The following is a 6,000-nucleotide window of genomic DNA, read 5'->3' as shown; positions in this document are numbered from 1 at the left end:
TTCCCTCTGATATGACCATTACCTGGGCAGCTCTGACATCATCTTGGAGATCTGTTTAAGGCACGAAGGGTCCTTTTTGAATTATTTGTACCCAGAATTAGATTGCATCTAATTTCATGGTAGTGAGAAATTTAGAAATAACTAATCCAGATACTCTTGGGCTGTTGTGACAGTAAAAGTAATCTAATTTTTATACCGTGGCTTGGGAGAAAAAAGAGCAGTTGCAAACTGGGGGACTCATGGGCCAGATGTGGCTCACAGATGGAACTGGTTTGCCTTCCAGTGTTTTGAGAGAACAGTGCTCTCCAGGTCCCCACTGGTCCCCACCATTCACACGACACATACATGCGCACTCACACACTGCCCCCCGCTCTTATCGCTTCTCCCGCCTGGCCCTTAAGGCTTTTGAGTTTGAGACCTCTAAGATAAAAAAAAAAAGTCATTAAATATACGAAGCACTGCAGAGAAGAAAGAACCATTTATCTTGGCAAAAGCAGAATGAGATGAAAATTATAGAAAGGTAAACTTAGTTATAAAACCAAGGGGGAAAGTCCTTCCTAGAAAAATTACTGGAATCTGGGTCCGTTTTCTGAAAGGGAAAGTAGCTTTCACAGGGGTCTAGCTCTGGAAAAGAAGGGATTGCGTTTCAGAGCCCTTGGAGATGGCATTGAGCAGGGCTGTTGGTTCTATGGCTCCAGGAACTAAAACTACAACAGAAAATATGATTACACCAAACAATTGGCTGAAAACCAACATGATTAGAGTCATTACCGATGGCAGACAAAGACAAAGATCATGACAAAAGCTACAAGAGTCACCTTTCCACATGATAGGTCATGCCTGTGTTCTCCACTCCACCCCAAAATCAACAGTAGGAAGGCACACAATGAAGGGTCAGTCAGGAACCGGCTGAAGAGCAAAACAAGGGTATCTTTTCAGGCTTACTTCTCTTTAAAGTTCAAGTTTAAAATAAGGTATTTAAGACCAGTAAATGAGCTTGGCAACAGCAAGGAAAGGACCTTCCAAAGGAGAAGGAAAGGGAAAAGAGAAGCTAAGAGACTCAAAACCCGATGGAGGCTCCAAGCCCCGCCCCCCCATCATCATACCCCATCCCAACCCTCCGTACCCAGCCCTAAATGCAGTTGGCAAAGTAGGACACTTTCACCCCTCAACCTTGGTGTCAGTGATGTATGTGAGCATGGTCCTGCCTGTGGCCAAGAGCCCAACTTCTCCCCCAGATTCAAGGAGAGAGAAGGGAAATGTTCTATAACACCCAAATTCAAGTATGGATATTAAGAGCCAGGACTCGGGAGTCAGACAGACCTAGGTTCGAATCCTGGCTCCAGCACCTATTAGCTCTATGGACCTCAGCAAGTTACCTTATTTCCCTGGGTCTTGTTTTTTCTCATCCATAATTAGGGCATAATGCATTTATCTATCTTATCAGGTTTAAAAATTGGTCTATGTTAAGGCATCCAGTCCAATGCCAGACACCACAGTAGGCACTCAGTGAATGGTGGTAACTGTTATTTAAAATAATCACCATAATGAACTTGAACATCTGTGAAAGGGAAAGGTGTCCTAGTCAGGCAAATAAAAGTGGAGCTAGTGTCAGATCTCATGTCATAGCTGAATGCCTCCCTGCTTATCTCTGTGCAGTTGAATGGCTTTGTCTGCATCAGCAGAGACTAGGAACCAGTGCCATCAAAACCAATGAAACAAGCATTCTGTAAGTGCCTGCTAGGGGCACAGTGCAGTGACATTGTGCTAGACCTGACAAGAGGTCTTGTCAAAGGTTGAGCCACCATCATGGGAAGTTATAACTGTTACAATCTATCCAAGGTGAGAGATGATTGAAGACTATCTTTCATTGATGCTACATAAGTGAAGAACAGTAACAAATTGTTAGAAATTGCTTCAGCATTGAAAACTGAAATCTCAGTACATTGCCTTATCACAGTGCTGACTGTCCTCCCATACAACCTTCTTTGAGCACTATATGCAGGCACAATGAAAGACAGTCTCTTTTCTCAAGGAGACTAGGATCAGGTGCAGTGGACTCCAAGGTGGAACGCATTCACCCCAGGACTGGGGCCAGACAATTCTCTGGGGTGTGAAATGAAGATATTAGACCATCCATTTCTGTTTTTAAAAAAGTCATCTTTGGGGCTGGCCCAGTGGCCAAGCAGTTAAGTGCGTGCGCTCTGCTGCGGCGGCCCGGAGTTCACCACTTTGGATCCCGGGCGCGCACCAACGCACCGCTTGTTAAGCCATGCTTTGGCGGGGTCCCATATAAAGTGGAGGAAGATGGGCACAGATGTTAGCCCAGGGCCAGTCTTCCTCAGCAAAAAGAGGAGGATTGGCATTGGATGTTAGCTCAGGGCTGGTCTTCCTCACAAAAAATAAAAAATAAAAAAAATAATAAAATAAAAATAAAAAAGTCATCTTCTTAAAGTGTCTGACTTGTTTTATAATATATACACTATATCTGAATAGTAGTGCCTGTATATAACTGATAAATAATAATATAAATATTCATGAGATCAAGGTTTAAATTTTTTAATTTATAGGGTTCTTGATCAAAAAGGTCTGGGAACAACTGGTCTAGAGAAGATGGAAGACCAGTAAGCAAACACTCAAATCTAATGCAGAGGGAGCTTGGCTGGAGCACAGACAATAAGCATCTAGCTCAGCAGGGAAGGAAGAGGAAGCAGGATGCAGGGAAGGCTTCTTGGAGGAGGTAACAGGCTGAGTTGCTGAAGTGTGTTTGGTGGGAGGAGCAGGGACGAAGGAAGAATGTTTCAGACAGGCTATGCAACACATGCAAAGGCAAGGTAGCCTGTGAGTGCACAGTGAGCACATTTTGTAAACTAAACTGATTTCGTCCATCTTGAACTGTAAATATATTTGGGGGAACTGTAGGAGGTAAGGCTGGGAGGCTTCTGCACAGATCCAGTTATGAAAGTCATTGAATAGGAAGCTTATTCTGATGGTGAAGGTTGGTGCTGAGGGAATCTAGCAGGGGAGGTGAGATCATGGAGCAATGTCCCCAACTTGATCCTCTAGCCCAGTCTCCACTGACAATTGTCTGAGTCTTAGAGGAAAAGGATTGTAATAGTGGGAGCTGGTGAAATCCTAAAAAGCCAGGACAAAAAAGGTGCTAGCAGCCACTGAAGGGACCGAAAATCGTCAACAGTGGGCATTGCTGGGTGAGCATGGATAATGCCTAAGGATACATCTCTGGGCACAAAGGCTGTGCAGCCTTTTCCACGCATTAGTGCCCTAGTGACTCCATTATAGTCAACAGCAACAAAGCTATCACCTGAGTGAGCCAAAGCTGGAAAGGAGGGAAATAGCAGACACCAGAGCAACCGAGAGGACAGTACACGGAGTCCACCAAGCCACCCCTGGCAGGCTGCTAGATCGGATCCAGGAGGAGCTTGCAAAGCATTTGGTGTTCCCTCATGCAAGGAGAGACTGTACTTGTCTTATTCAAATTGTATCCTTTGTATCTTGCACAATGGATCAGGACTGCAGGATTGTACAAATCCTGGGGTCACTCTCCATGCAGCTGCCTACATAAATAACACCTTTCGGAGTTGTGCAACAGGAGCCTTGCACAGATATTCAATCAAGATATGCTAAAGAAACGAATGAAATACTGATTGCTTGGCTGCTCTTATGATCTTACTTAAACCTGCAGCTTGGGCTGGCCAAATCCCATCAGATCTGAGTTTGGAGCTATCATCAGGATGGCAGTGTGGCAGACTGCAGCAGGGAGGTAGACCTGTGATGCTCAATTAGAGCGGCAGTCATCAGCTGGATATTTCACTCATCTAGTTCTAGAGAAATCCTGCAAGGAGCTGGAAATGAAGTGCCATAACTATGCATATAGTCAGCAGGGCAGAAGCAGCTGGGTAGAGCTAAAAAGTAATACCCATGAGGATTGGTCACTGGTGGTATCCTACTAGAGAATCCCCATTACTCAATCTAAAGTCAACCCTTAATTCTAGGCAGAATGAGACTGAGGGCCAAAATGAGAATTAATCATCAAAGAGCAGATAAAGCTGATTCATCTCTGAGCTGTAATAAAATCAATACAAAGAAGTTGAAGACTTGGTTGCATAAATATTAAACAAGAAAATCTGGAATACACATTGTCCTCTTTGGGAGAAGGTGGAACCTAAAGAAAACATCCCATCGAGGTAAAGGTTGCCTTTGGTAGGAGTGGCAGCCTGAGTCTTTCAATAGCTGGGGAGCATCAGACATTCTTATAAGTGGCCACAGGCTGGTATGAGCTGAAGACGACCTGGGTTCATGATCTGCTCAGTCTACATAGTGGTGGCAGTAAAAGGAACGCCTCAAGCCTTAAGAGCCTGTTTACATCCAGTAAACCTGAAAAGCACCTTAAGAGGGCCTGGGGAATAACCCAGAAAACCTGAGAGAGCTAGAGTTGAAGGCAGTATGGAGAGTTAAATTCAAAATAGAATCAAATGTTCATACAGATCCTCTTGTAGTGCTAACAGATGTCCATGCAGGGCACAGGAAGTACACGGTTTTGATTATCAGTGTATCCCTAAATTAACTCAATCCTGTATGTGGAGGCCAGACAACTACATGAATCAGAATCTTTTGATGACTGATTGGCTCCATTAGACCAATGGATTCACACCCTCCTGGCAGGTGCCCCATCCTGTGGGCAATGGCCATGCTAGATTTTGGGAGACTGCTACTGGGTCCCAAATCATGTGTAACGATAAGCACCATGCTATGGGGCCACTATACGTTCATACTTTGGGGCTACGCACTGGGAGGCACAGTGCTCTGGGGAGAGGCAAACGGTTTCCAAGAAAAGGGTCTTAAACCCAGGGAATGCTTCTAGTTCACAACCACTATCATATCCTTCTGACTCCTCAGTTCGCTTACTGTCCCTTTCTTTTGAAATATTTTTACTGCCCAAATCAGGCAGACAAATGTTTTTGTAAGTATAGAGGTATATTAGCCATTACTTTCTCTTGGACATAATAGGTTGAAGAGTTTGTTCTATATATTTTTATAGTGTTGACTTTATCTGAAGGCACACCCTTGAAACAAACATTTTTAAATGTAAGTACATAATGGTCAGCATGCCATTGTACAAAAATTTTTTTTTAAAAGTTTGCCTGTAGTTACTATATCTTTGTCCTTTTATTGTCTATTGATGCCTTACTGAATGCACTATGAATACAGAGAGGAACTAGCTGTGTGTGCTTGGGGAGAACTTGCTCCATGCCTCCAGCCTCAGTTTTCTGCATCCATAAAATAGTGGGTCTGATGGCCAGAGTATCTTCCAGATCTAAAAAACCATGATTATGTATCTCATATAAAGACCAGAAATGCCTAGAGTGTGCAGCTTTAAAAAAAAATAGTATAAGCAGAATGTCGTATAAGTAAAGCTTCAGTTCATATATGAAGTTTTAGTAGGTTATTTTATGCAAAATAAACTGATTTTTTCCAAAATATTAATAATTACCCAGTAATTATTAATTACTGGGTAAAGTAAAGAAAAAAATTTTAAATCTTAAAAGTCAAAAGCTTGATTCATTTTATAAGTTATTTTGGCTCCTTTCATTCAAAAAATTCTATTCATTAAATTCAGCCTATCAAGGTTTTATTTTAAGAATACTGAAACTGACAGCAGGTAGTAGAGACCTATGCATTAGTGAAACCCAGACCCCTTACTTCCTTCATCTTTCACCTGCACATTTCCTGCACTTTCTGTCTCTGAGCTGTCTTGCCTGCACCACCTCTGTTCCTGTTCACACTCTCTGGAGTTCATAATTCCACATAGCTTTCCCTCCAGAATACAGAGTTGCTGCTTCTCCAAAGCTCTTGGTGCTTCCCAGATGCTGCATGGTGAGGATGTCTCTAGGGGGAGGCTGTCTTGGCATGGTTTTGGCTGAAGCTTTTGCATTGCATTTCTCTGCCCTGTCACTTGGTGTGGTGTGTGTCTGCCAGATA

Source organism: Diceros bicornis, chromosome 3, assembly GCF_020826845.1.
Source record: "Diceros bicornis minor isolate mBicDic1 chromosome 3, mDicBic1.mat.cur, whole genome shotgun sequence".
NCBI lineage: Eukaryota > Metazoa > Chordata > Mammalia > Perissodactyla > Rhinocerotidae > Diceros > Diceros bicornis.
Note: the sequence above shows the minus strand (reverse complement) of the source record.